Genomic DNA, 12893 nt, shown 5'->3' with positions numbered 1-12893 from the left:
ACGTACCGTGGCCACTAGAATACTTGGAGCCGGATACTTTTGGCCGACCATAGAAGCAGACTGCCAAGACTATGTCAAAAAGTGCAAACCATGCCAAAAACATGGCAACCTCATCCACCAGAAGCAGGAACAACTCCATCACATAATATCCCCATGGCCCTTCGCAAAATTGGGAATGGATATCCTTGGTCCCTTCTCACCTGGCAAGGGACAAGTGAAATTTCTGATTGTAGCCATTGACTACTTCACCAAATGGATAGAAGCCAAACCTTTTACCACTATCACGACCCAGTAGGTTCAACAGTTTGTTTGGAAGGACATTGTATGCAAATATGGCGTCCCACACACCATCATTACCAATAATGGCCGACAATTTATAGATAAGGAGCTAGCCAAATTCTACACTGGCCTGGACATAAAACACATCACAAGTTCTGTTGAACACCCACAAACTAATGGACAAGCAGAGGCGGCCAACAAGGTTATCCTAAAGGAACTGTGCAAACGATTAGACAGCGCCAAAGGTCGATGGCCTGAAGAGTTAGTAGAAGTGCTATGGGCTTACAAGTGCACCCCTCAACCAGCAACAAACGAATCCCCTTTTAACCTAGTTTACGGCGCAGACACCATGATACCAGTTGAAATTGACGAACCATCCCTGCGTCGAGAACTATACGACCCAACCCACAACCATCAAAACATGGCCACTCACCTCGACCTCTTACCAGTACATAGAGAGAAAGCCTAGATACGAAACTTAGCTACCAAACGAAGAGCTGCCAGAAAGTATAATGCAAACCTATGTCCACGATCTTTCGCCATCGGGGACTTAGTATGGAGAATGACCAGCAGTGCAAGAAAGAAGGATGACAAGTTCTCCGCCAATTCGGATGACCCATACCGCATACGCGAAGACGTAGGAGGAGGAGCTTATCGCCTAGAACACTTATCTGGGGAAGAGATTCCCAACACTTGGAATGTATCCCAGCTCAAATTCAACTTTAGCTAAATGTATACTGTAGTTAGACCAATACTTGTAACCCTGGGTGTACTCTTTTTCCTCACCTGGTCTTTTTTCCGTAAGGAGGGTTTTGACCAGGGAGGTTTTAACGAGGCACCCCATATTCAATAAATAAAATGAAGGGTTCTCAACTATACAACTTTCCTACGTTATTACTCTCATATTGGTTTTAGTTCCCCACCCTTACTACAAGTAAGCAGCCTAGGTCGAACACCCTTAACTTGATGTTTAATTCGTTTTAGTTCCCCACCCTTACCACAAGTAAGCGGCCTGGGTCGAACACCCTTGACTTGGCGTTTAATTCGTTTTAGTTCCCCACCCTTACCACAAGTAAGCGGCCTGGGTCGAACACCCTTAACTTGATGTTTAATTCGTTTTAGTTTCCCACCCTTACCACAAGTAAGCAGTCTGGGTCGAACACCCTTAACTTGATGTTTAATTAATTTTAGTTCCCCACCCTTACCACAAGTAAGCGGCCTGGGTCGAACACCCTTAATATACAATAGCGTACACGAACATTCCATACAAACACAAATATAAAGACCAATTAAACCGCAAGTAATTGGCATTCATATCAAACAGCAAAATAGAGCAATGTACGAGTTATTACAGACTTAGAATCATTAAACCAAATTGGAAGTATTAAATTAAAGATCCTAAGCTGCCTTCCACTCGATGTCCTCTGCCACCACCTCGTTACCACCAACATCAGCGTCAACCGCCTCATTTTCCCCATTTCCTTCTGGGCTAGATTCCTCCTCATCTATCAGCACACCATCGACAACATCCTTATTCACATCAAACCTAACATCATTAGCATCAACATTCTCATAAAAAAATGACGCTTGTCGAACACCCTTCTGAAAGCCATTGATATGTTCTTGTATTATGCAGCTCTTCAAGTCCTCCAGTTCACCCTCCAACCCATCATGCTTTTTCTTCAGAATCAAGGCATCGTACCCTCCACACAGCAAGCCTTTTCCTTTCCAATTCCCACTCCTCCTTATCCTTTTTCCAAGCTTCCTTTTCTTCATCATGCTTATCAACTTTCTCCTTTCAACTCCTCCCACACGCCGACTAAGCAGCAAGGTCTTGCTGCTAAATTCAACTATAGTCTTCACCAAAGCTCTTGGCTCCATATTGTCGATTGAATTTATCAACGATTCCGGCACATTAATCTCAATGTCTTTCCTCCCAGTAGTTTCTGGAAGCTCAATCAACCCAGCTTCCGACCCCTTCACCCCACTGGCCGAGACTGCCCTCATCACGGCAGCTCGCACTTTCTTCACGTCCTTGCCCTTGCCCACCCTAATAGGCAACTTCACTTTCCTTTTTGTGCCTCCATGCACGTGGACATCTACTAGCGAATCCTGCAAGTTAGGAACCATAGTGTTCCCGACAGCTTTAGCCTTTACTGCCTTCTCCTTACGAAGGGCTTGGAAAAGTGTTAAGTTCTTCTTGCCAAGTTACGCCATATGCCCTGAAGTACACAACACACAAATCGTCAAAATGCTCCAATCAATAACAATGATCAAAGTTACAAAAAAATACCTTCAATATCTATAATAGGGTGAACCGAATTATCCCTAACTAAGCCCTTAGTGGGCATCTTATCGCTAAATTGCATCAAAGTATCCATCACCTCCTTCTCACCCACCGACAGATCTTCCCTCAAAATCACCTTATATCTCCAAGGGTTGCCGGTCCAGAAGAACAGAAACTTAGTATTACCATTAGTGGTATAGAAATGCGACCGACGAGCCGACTTTACCACAACTTTGAAGAACCCATCTTTGAAATGCTTGAACAATTGAGTGAATGCCTCCATAGTGAATTTGTCAAAAGGTACGCAGATGTGCAGTTGTGAAAAGTGGCACATATACATATAGAAGAACCCACTCTACCATGGCACGCGCATTCAACAACAGTAACTCGCTCTGGAGCAATTATGTCCCTTCACGCATTCAACCACGATTTTAGCAAACGCGACCACTGGAACAACAACCGCTGAGTCCGCACATCTACCGCTACCCATTCATATCTGGTCTTCGCCGGCCAATTACTCTCAGCCAGCTCCTCGGGCGGATCCTCCCTAATTTTAACCACCCTCTCCACTGGAATTCTCCCTACACTACACACTTCTTCCCTATCACTATTATCATCTCGACTACTCCCGCTATCCCTAGACTGCTCACTACCCAAGTCTGACAACGAAAACCTATCGCTACTACTAGACATACCTAATTTCTTTAGAAAAGATGACGGAGGAGGAAGAGAAGATATCGGACAGCTCTAAACGCACGTGAACGAATTTTTTGCAAATGAAACAGAGTGAATGAAATGCAACACCATCTTCATTTATACACACGAATTTCAAGCGTCATAGCCCTTTCCCGCCAAAAAACATAACTCTTTTCAATCATCACAAAGTACCAAAATGGCAGTGCCAAACCTCCCTAAGTCTGCCTTCTAACACCTTTTCACCTGCCACAAACCCTTTCACCTGCCACAAACCTTTTCACCTGCCACAAACCTCTTCTAGCCTTAACATTGTTCATCACACTTAAAGGTTGGGGGACTGGTGTATCACACCTAGCCGATCTCGACTAGCACATCAATACATATCATCCTTCACCGACACATCGTATCGGCAAAGGCTGGGGGACTAGTGTACGGGACCTGGTCAACTTAACCATATAAATGACAACCCTCACATATATGCCGGAAACAACCCAAGTACACGACTTGGGCCGGCATGGACTCAAACTCATAACTGAACGAAAGCAAAAGTAACAACAAAACGACCAACCTAGGACAGTGTGCGGCCAAGGACGACATCCGACAAGTTGAGAAGTAAACGGATCCGACCGCTCCTAAAGGCTTAGTAAAAATGGAAGCACCCGCGTTCAATAGGTCTTAAGGGCTTGGGTTAGGCCCCGGGCCCACTCACAGCCCAAGCTAAAGCCCAAGTCAAGGCCCGGCCCATGGGATAATCAGACATCATTAATGCTCTATAAATACGCGTGGACCCCAGTAATTAAAGGTACGCATTCATTAATCACAGATTTGACCTTTTTTAGAGTTTTGACTCACTTGAGCTTCGGAGTCCCTTCTGCACGTAACCCCTTATGGGTCCAAACCGGCATGTACCAACCGGGAAGAGGCCAACTGAGGAGATAGCGGACTACATGGTAAGGTGACTGTTCCTGCAGAGAACAAACAAGAGGTTAGACACAAGCGTCACCTTACCATGTATCCCGCTATCTCTTCAGTTGGTCTCTTCCCGGTCGATACATGTCAGCTTGGACCCAGGAGGGGTTACCTGCAGAAGAATCTCCGAAGCTCAAGTAAGTCAAAGCTCTCAGAGAGTCAAATCAGTGATTAATGAATGTGTACCTTTAAATGATGGGGTCCACGTGTATTTATAGGGCATTAATGACGTTTGACCATTTCATGGGCTGGGTTTTGTCATGGGTTGTATTTTGGGCTATGAATGGGCCTGGGCCCCCAAACCAGGCCCTTGAGACTTATTGAACGCGGGGCATCGATGTTAGTTTAAGTTCATTGGAGTAGTCGGTCTCGACCGGCTACTTGCCTAGATGGCTTATGTTGGTGATGTCCGGGTACTAGGTGGTTTCGATATGCACATTGTTTACTTGGTTGAGTTTGGCTAGGTACGGTACACCAGTCCCCCAGCCTTGTCCGATATGGGTTGTCGGTCAAGGATGATATGTGTTGGTAAGCTAGTAGAACCGGCTAGGTGTGATACACCAGTCCCCCAGCCTTGTCCGATATGGGTTGTCGGTCAAGGATGATATGTGTTGGTAAGCTAGCAGAACCGGCTAGGTGTGATACACCAGTCCCCCAGTCCTGGCAGTCCGCCTCTATCGTGGGCCAGAAGTATCCGGCTTTGAGGACTCTTGTGGCCATGGTACGTGCGCCTGAATGATAACCACAAATTCCTTCGTGTAGTTTCTTAATGATATACTAGGCTTGCTCTGGCGTGACACACTTAAGTAGGGGTTGGCCGTATCCGCGTTTGTAGAGGTCTTCGCCTACCATAGTGTACCTGGCGGCCTTGGCCAGCCAAGTTTTGTCCGCGTCGGGGGGGGGGGGGGGGTTGCCGGTTTTGAGGTACTGAATGTGTCCAGTTTGGGTTTTGAATGGGGGTGATGCTGTTTGATGAGGTGTGGGTTAACGTTTGGCAAGTGTGTGTGACGGAAGGTGTGGATAGTGTTTGCTGTAGCAGGGATCGGTTACGGTTTTTGAGTTTGGTACTGGCTAATTTGGAAAGGATGTCGGCTCTGACATTGTCGGTTCTAGGGATGTGTTCGACGCGGACCTGTTCAAAGGCGGATTGAATAATTGCGCGGACTAGATGGTAATATTGTTGAAGGATGGGGTCTTTGATTTGGAACTCGTCGTTCAGATGACCTACGGTGAGTTTGGAGTCGGTTTTGCATGTTAACTTTTTGACGCCGACTTCACGGGCTAGGGAGAGGCCGGCGAGGATAGCTTCGTATTCGGCTTGGTTATTCGACGTTTTGAAAGCGAAGTGAAGAGACTTCTCAATGAGGATGTCGTTGGGGCCTTCCAACACGATGCCTGCGCCGACACCCCTTGGGTTCGAGGAGCCATCTACATGAAGCGTCCATTGGTCCTCAACAGGTGTTTGTTGTAGGTCATGGACGAAGTCTAAGAGACACTGGGCTTTGATGGGGCCGTGGGGTTCATAGCGGATGTTGAATTCGGAGAGCTCCACGGCCCATGATTACATGCGTCCGGCTAAATCCGGCTTTTGTAGTATTTTTTGGATTGGGTAATCGATCTTGACGGTTATGGTGTGGTTTTGAAAATACGGGCGTAAGCGGCGTGCGGCGTGGACCAAGGATAGGGCTAGTTTTTCTACCATTTGGTATCTGGTTTCAGGGTCTTGTAGTGTCCTGCTTACAAAATAAACAGGATGTTGCGTGCCTTCTACTTCTTGGACAAGGGCAGCGCTGACGGTGTGATCGGTGGCCGTGATGTATACTAGTAGGGGTTGGCTGATGTCGAGTTTGCGGAGGATGGGGGGTGAGGTTAGGGATGTTTTGAGTTTCAGGAAGATCTGTTCACAATCATCAGTCCACGTGAACCGGGCGGATTTCTTTAGGAGCTGGATTATGGGTTGAGTTTGTTCTGCTAGTTTTGGTAGGAAGCGAGAGATGGCCGTGAGGCGGCCAATTAGTCGTTGGACTTCCTTGACAGTGGTGGGGCTGCGCATTTCGATGATGGCCCTGCATTTTTCGGGGTTAACTTCTATTCCGCGCTGGGTTAACATGAAACCAAGGAATTTACCCCGGTCGACGCCGAATACACATTTATCGGGATTTAGGCGGAGATTGTACTGGCGCAGGGCGGAGAATACTGCCTCTAAATCTTTAGCGTGTTGATGATGGCTTGGGGACTTGGCGACCATGTCATCGACGTAGACTTCGACACAGTGTCCTGTCAGATGGCTGAAGACTTTGTCCATTAGCCGCTGGTAAGTTGCCCCAGCATTTTTGAGGCCAAAGGGCATGACTCTATAGAAGTAGTTGGCGTCGTCGGTGATGAAGGCGGTCTTGTGCATATCTGCTGTGGCCATGGGTATTTGGTTATAACCTAAATATGCATCTAAAAAGCTAAGCACTTTGTTTCCTGCCGCGCCGTCTACGAGTCGGTCGATGTTGGGTAAGGGGTAGGCGTCGCGAGGGCATGCCTTATTCAGGTCTGTGTAGTCCACGCACATCCGCCATTTGCCATTGGCTTTCTTTACCAAGACAACGTTAGAAAGCCAGGTGGTGTATTGTGCTTCTTCTATAAACCCTGCGTTCAGTAACTCTCGGCCTCTACCTTGGCTGCTTGTCTGCGTTCTTCCCCAAGTTTGTGTTTTTTCTGGGATACGTAGCGGGCTTCTTTGTATATCGAGAGCTTGTGGGATGCCACCTTGGGGTCTACTCCAGGGAGGTCGGCGGCTGGCCAGGCGAAAAGATCCGTGTTATTGGTGAGGAAGGGTGTGATTATGGCACGCTCATCAGAGTTCAAACCGGTGCCCAAGTTGATGGAATGGCCATTGGGGAGTTTCAGGGGAGTAGTGTCCTCGACTGGTTCGAGGCGGGCATCCCAGCCTATTCTGGAGTCAAGGTCCTCACCGGATAGGGCTATGCGGGAATTAGGTGGTCGTTCGATGTGGTTTGTTTGTTGGATTGGGAGTTGCGGTCTTAAGCTTGCCATGTAGCACTCGCGTGCTAGGCGTTGGTCACAGTGGATGGTCAGGATATCGCCGGATGGTGCTGGGAACTTCATGGCCAAGTGAGGGGTAGAGACGACTGCACCAAGGGTATTGAGGGAAGGACGGCCCAGGAGTATGTTGTAGGATGTGGGCGCATCGACTATAAGGAAGCGGATTGGGATGGTTTTGGTTTGGGTTCCTTCCCGAAAGACGGTATGGAGGTCTATGTAGCCCCGGGTGGATACTTGTTCGCCGGAAAAGCCGTATATGGGCTCATCATATGGTATCATGGCGGTGTCAGGAAGTTGTAACTTTTGGTAGGTGGCCCAGTAGAGGATGTCAACTGAGCTGCCTTGATCCACAAGGACTTTCTTAATGGCATAATTTTCGATTTCAACGGTGATGACCATGGGGTCGTCCTGCTGGTGGTCGAGGCCGTGGAAGTCATCGTCTGTGAATACGATGGGGGGCATACGTCGTCTGTGATGGGATTGAGTGATATGGTTGATGGATTGTATATGGCGGAGGTGTTTCTTTCTGGCGGACGAGGTGGAGCCTCCACTTGCGAAGCCACCAGAGATGGTGTTAATGGTGCCTCGTAAGGGGGGGTCGGCAGGGGTAATGTTGGTGTGGGCAGGTTCTGGTTGTTGGTTGTTAGGTTGGGTGGGGTGGCTATTTTGGTGGGCGTTGCTTGGTTGTCGTCTGTGGTCATGCCGTGGAGGGTGGCGGGATCGGGAGGAGGAGGAGTGGTCATCCCTACGGATGAAGCGGCGAAAGTGGCCGGCGCGTACCAGTTCTTCGATTTTATCCTGGAGCGCTTTGCATTCTTCTGTAGTATGATCGTGGTTGCGATGGTATCGACAATACTTGGTCATGTCGACGTTAGGAGGGGTGGTTGTCTTTCGTGGTGGGGGGAGGAGGTCAGCTTGGAGGGCCTCGTCTAGGATGCGGGAGCGGGCTACCGTGAGTGGAGCATATCTGGTGAAGCGAGGTTGGCGGGGTTCGCGTGGGCGGGTGTCAGGGCGCGGGTGAGGCTGTAGGGTGGGATTGGAGGTGGGGTTGGAGGTGTTGGCGGCGTAGTCGTTACAGAATTTGGTGTGAAGAGTTTGCATTTCTTCCATGCGAACGTAGTCAGCTGCGCGCAGCTTGAGTTCGTGCATGGAGGTGGGTGGGTTGATATCGCTGTCGTTAAGCGATCAAATTACCACTACTTTAGCAACTTCAGTATTGCCAGTTTGTAGTGAAGAAAATAGTTAGGGTTAAGATAACCCTGAGTCGTCTCACAACGAATACGGAATTGATCTCAAATATTTGATTCTCAAAAATGCAATTTAAAACTAGCAACTATAAAAATAGGGAGGTTTTGATATGCAAAGAAAATGACACGGAAGATTGTAAACACAGTAATAGTAAATAGGTCAATTCCACTGCTTTTTCTAAATAAGATTCTTCATTGGTTATCTAGAGATTATTGTTAAATTAATTATTGTTGTTGATTTACAAATAAATCAATGTAAAGACTCAATTCATTTGTTGGCATCCTCACTTTTAATCAAAGTACAGTCTCAATTAAAAGTGAGAATTATTAGATTGTCCATAGTAAATTCAATCAAAGTACAGTCTCAATTAATTTTACTATGCCTAATCATGTCTATTCCTTTGTTTCTTTACCAAATAGCAAACTTAATTAATCAAAGTAAAGTCTTGACTAATTTTAGTTAAAGTAATTACCTCTAATCAAATTAAAGTCTCAATTATTGGCAAAAACTTATTTAATCAAATGAAAGTTTCTAAACAAAATCAAAGTAAAGTCTCAATTTTATTTAAAAACCTTTTAACTCATATGATTAGCATGCATGTAGATTTAAAATCATTATTTTCTATTCGATTAAGAAGCAAAGGACATAGATAAACAAAAACCACAACAATAATCAAAATAACAAAACATATAAATTCATCTAACCTCAGAATCCATTTAAGAAATTACAGTGGAATCAACCCTTAAAGCTTAGCCCTCCATGGCTTTGATGGAATACATGATAATATGATGAAGAGAAAATAAAAGAAAGAATGAGAGATGTGGTGGAGACGGTATCTGCCAAAACCAGAGAGTTCTAAGTGTCTAAGCTGTTAGCTGTAAATTATCAGTCCCCCGTTTCTGCTCCCTTAAGTCTCTTTATATAAGCTTCCACTGGACTTTGGGCTTTATCTGTCAGTTGCTAAAATCTTTTATTTTTATTTAATTAATTAGCAACTTAATTCCTGTCAAATTTCCAATTCTGCCCCTCTTATTTAACTATATTTGCAGTTTTGACCAGAGTTGACTGCTGACTTTGACCAGTTGACCAGAGTTGACCAGTTGACCAGTTTGACTGTCCTATCAGATGCTGCACGTGGCAGTGCAGATTCTCTCTCCAGGAATTAGGGTTTCACTCTCACACTGTTCTCCCTCCCTCGTGACGGCGAGGCTGACGGCGTGGTGGCCAGATTTCCGGCGTGGTGGCTACGCAGAACTGTTCGTGATTCCTGTAGGTGCAGGAGCTGGTGGCTCGCGGGAAGAAGATGGTGGCGCGCGGACGTCTCCATGGTTGTGCGCGAGGAAGAAGAACTCGCGGTGGCCGTGGTGGTGCGAAGGAGCTGCTGTAATGGTGGCGGCGACTGTGTGGAGACGCTGCGAAGAAGGTTCGCGCAGATGCAGTGGTGGTGTGCTCGCGATGATGGTGGCGCTGTGATGAAGGATTATCTTGTTCCTTTTTAAGAATATTGAATATGGTGTGAGTTGATTAAGAAAGCTAAGTGAAATCCCCACTGGACATTAAGATAGCAAGCTATCTAGATGTGAAGGTTCCTTTCACAAAGCTCAAGAGAAGAAGATGATGGATTGATTCAAAACAAAAAAGAAATGGAAGGCACATAAACCATAGAAAACCAAGAACAATTAAAAGAAGAAGAAAACATAAAATGGAAAGGAAAGAAATGGTAAAAATGTGAGAAGCACGCCACTACAAGGCTAGGCTAGAAGCCATGGCATCCTTGAAGATGAGTGGATGTGTGCCGCCACTTGCTATGCAAGATAAGGCTTAAAAGTATTCACTCCCAAGGGAGGAAACTCTCACAAATGGTTGAGACACAAGAGTGTTTTAACTTCAAAATGTTCAACCCTTTTACATGTCTAGGAGCACCCCTTATATAGAAGAGTTTAGGGGTCTCTAAGCAAATAAAAGATACCTAAGGATGTCTCTACAAAAACCTAACCCTAGCTTCTAGAAACTAGGTCAAATAAAGTTACAAAAATGAGAGACAAAAGAGCTAACTATGGTGTGTGCAAGGCTAATTTCGTTCTAGCACAAAAGGAGACAAAGAATGTGTCTCATATGTCTCCAAAAAGTGGTCAAAGTGTGCTAAAAACAAAGGAGACCAAAGGTACATAGGTACACTTGCTTCATGCCTTTTACTTTATGCTTTATGCCTTTGCTTTACTCTCTCCTCCACATCATTTATGCTCCCCAATCACCATGCGCCACCTAGCATTGCTTTCTTACTCTTAATTAACCTACAAAGCAAATAAACATAGATTAGCATGTTGGCTTAAGTCAAGTCAATTATAGTCAACAAGTCAAACCTAGTCAAAGGTCAACAAGTCAACTAAAGTTGATTCAACTAAGTCAACTTAGGGAATCAAAAATAACAAACATAAATGAAAGGGATGAAGGATTAGTGAACTTCCTTTCTAAACATGCTTAGTCTTCTTAAGCATGTGCCTTCATCCTTGGTTGGGGTCAATCCTTCATCACGCTGCGGAGAAGATCATGGCGGAACAGTGGTGCTGCTGGATGGTTCGTCGTGGCTGCGGGATGCGGAGGCGAGAAGATGAAGAAGATGGCGTTATCATGGTGAGCGCGACGGAGAAGATGATGGAGAGAAAATGGAGGTGCTGCGTCGCGGTGGTTCTGCAGTTTCCGGCGAGTTTCAGTGGTGGTCGGCGAGGTTGGCGGCGGCAGCTGCCGTGGAGGATGGAAGGGAAACTAGGGTTAGGGTTTCATGTTTGAGATGGAGGAGATGATGACGTGGCAAGATCTGATTGGTTAATTTGGTGAGGGTAGGATTATGACACGTGGCTTGTGCTGGTTGGCTAATTTTAAGAGGTGGGGATTGCCACATGGCATGATCTGGTTGAATGGAGTTTAAGTGGTAGGAGGGGTGCAACTTAGTGAAAACTGGGGGTGCAGAACAGGTTTTTGTGGTCCACTTGAGGGAGGAGTGTGCAAATAAAATCTGGGGGTGCATTTAGCTCCTGATTTATTCTTTTTCAGAATTTCTTGCTTTTGGACTTATTTTGTAACTTTGAATATTTCAAAATCACATTATTAATTGACCAAAAATAAATTCCAGCTGCATTAACAAACGTTAAAATATCCAATAATATTTTATGCAACTAAAATCAATTTTTACGCCACTTTTACCAAACTTACTCAATAAATCTAATAATCACAAATCCTAATTAAATCAATCTTTAAGCACAGAAAATTCAATTAAATCCCCAAATTTAAATATTAAATGAGGGCAAAAATTTGAACTCATCACACACCCACACTTATCCTTTTGCACTCCTGGGCAAAATTGAACAATTTCAAAACTTTATTCTGAGGTCTTTTATTCCATATTTTCAGTGGATTAAAGAAATGAATACCAATGGAAACAGATCAATCTTCTAGAAATCATGTTGTCATGCACATACAAATGGTTAAAATTCTGTTTTTCACACATGAGTTAATCTTTTGAGTTTACAAGATAATCAAATATGAAAGAGAAACACTCAAGTTAAATATATATTTTCTCACCAAGATTCGCTCAAGTGTTTTGGCTTGTGTTTTCACTCAAAATACCCATGCAAGTAAACACTCTCAATGCTTAGCAAGACTCTAATATTCACAGCTTTCAGAAAACATGCATTCAAAAATCATGAGGACTTTTAACAGGTTATAATGAGGCCAAGGCAAAGGTAGGAAAAACTTTAGGATTTGTGTGTTTTTGAAATAGTAAGGAAGAAAGAGTTATGGAGCACAGTTTCAAAAACAATCTTTACTTCTTCTTCTTTTTTTTCTCTTTTATCCTTTGTTGCTCTTATTCAGACAGCAATCATTTTTCATTTCAACACTTTGTCATCAACAATTATTTTCCTTTTTGCCATTTTTACAACTTTGTGGGGGAAATACTCACCCCCACACTTTATTCCTCAACCAATCTCAACATAATCCACTAGCTCTTTCTTTCTCCCTAAGGTAAGGAAAAAAAAATGGTCTTTTTCTTTTTAAGGTTTAACAGTATGCTCAAAACAAGAAAAAGAGGTTTAAGCTCAAGGGGCTACCAATGGATCAATGTTATGGTTAGCTTATTTGGCCAAGTAGCTAAAAACAAGAAATGCCTCAGTCATATCAAATCATGCATGTTCACCTAAGATGCAAAACAACAGAATCAAGCTAAACATTTGAGTACCAACAAGACATGAGCCAGTCACACAAGAAAAAATAGGAATGACACATGGTAGTTCATCCTTACAATAAAGCTCAAAACTCACAAGGTCAAAAACTCTTTCACAAAAGATTTATTCCAGAAACT

This window comes from Vigna unguiculata, chromosome 11, assembly GCF_037176805.1.
Source record: "Vigna unguiculata cultivar grain cowpea cultivar isolate G323 ecotype 2 chromosome 11, ASM3717680v1, whole genome shotgun sequence".
Classification (NCBI taxonomy): Eukaryota; Viridiplantae; Streptophyta; class Magnoliopsida; order Fabales; family Fabaceae; genus Vigna; species Vigna unguiculata.
This window is presented reverse-complemented; position numbering follows the sequence as displayed.